This window comes from Cannabis sativa, chromosome 6 (assembly GCF_029168945.1).
Source record: "Cannabis sativa cultivar Pink pepper isolate KNU-18-1 chromosome 6, ASM2916894v1, whole genome shotgun sequence".
NCBI classification, from domain to species: Eukaryota; Viridiplantae; Streptophyta; class Magnoliopsida; order Rosales; family Cannabaceae; genus Cannabis; species Cannabis sativa.
In genome coordinates, this window is record NC_083606.1 from 21,289,128 (window position 1) to 21,290,397 (window position 1,270).

General features: G+C 42.0%; 1 non-coding gene across 1 annotated transcript; it reads right to left on the minus strand.

The window, feature by feature from the left end:
- Positions 1–502: 502 nt before the first annotated feature.
- On the minus strand, positions 503–609 carry LOC115696050 (small nucleolar RNA R71). The gene has a single exon (XR_004007650.1). It is a non-coding gene; the product is annotated as a small nucleolar RNA R71 (small nucleolar RNA).
- Between the last annotated feature and the right edge of the window lie 661 nt (positions 610–1,270).

Sequence of the window (1,270 nt, forward strand, 5' to 3'; positions counted from 1 at the left end):
CAAGAGGAACAAAAGGCAAGAGAGAGTTTCAGCACCTGCTGAAACACTAGAAATCATGGCTGACAACGCTAATGCTGCAAACACTGGAGGTAACAACGGTAATAATGGGGGTGCCGTTGAAGATCAAACTAATGGCCGTAGCTTGAGAGATTACATTCTTCCTACTCTTACGGGAGTGCAGTCATGTATCAGGCCACCGGCAGTGGATGCTAATAATTTCAAAATCAAGCCTGGCATACTTCAAATGGTGCAATCCTCAGTTCAGTTTGGTGGCCTCCCTTCTGAAGATCCTAATCTGCATCTCTCGAACTTCATGGAACTTTGTGAGACTTTTAAAGTCAATGGAGTTAGTGATGATGCCATTCGTTTGAGACTGTTTCCATTCTCACTTAGAGAAAGAGCCAAGAGCTGGTTAATCTCCTTGCCACCAAATTCCATAACAACATGGATAGACTTAACAACTAAATTTTTGTCTAAGTTCTTTCCCCCAGCAAAGTGTGCTAAGCTGCAAGGAGAGATCAACAATTTCCGTCAACAAGAGAATGAGTCTCTCTATGAGTCTTGGGAGAGGTTCAAGGACTTAATCAGAAAGTGTCCTCATCATGGTATTGAGAAGTGGATGCTGGTTCATAACTTCTACAACGTGCTGGTTGGTAACACTAGAACTCTTATAGATGCAGCAGCTGGTGGAGCTTTTATGAGAAAGAGTGCAAATGAGGCTTACGATATATTGGAGGAGATGGCTCTAAACAATTAGCAGTGGCCAACTGAAAGGAGTCAAACTAAGAAGGTAGCTGGTGTGCTAGAGGTGGATGCCATTACAAAGCTGACAGCTCAGGTTGAGGCCCTAACAAAGCTGATCGCAGTGCAAGCCAAACAAGCTCAAGTGGTTTGTGAGATATGTGGAGGTCCCCATCACTTTTCTGAGTGTCAGGCAGATGTGGATGATGTTGGAAATTATTTTACCAGGATCTTAGATCTACTCACAAGTATGTTTATTAACATCCTAAATAAGAACTTTCCAAAACGATAAATTAAACACATATAAAGTTTAAGAAACCTTACATTGGGTGCAGCGGAATAATATGACTCCTTCCGTTCAGATATCTAGCCCTTGATTCCTTTGTGTAGCAGAGCATTATCAATATCTGAACCTGGATCTCTTTCTCTGAATCCTTGATGCTGAATCTCCTTTGCTGATGATCTTTCTTCACGATCTTCCTCACTATGATTGAGGTATTGCTTGATGTGTGTGGACACTACTCTAATC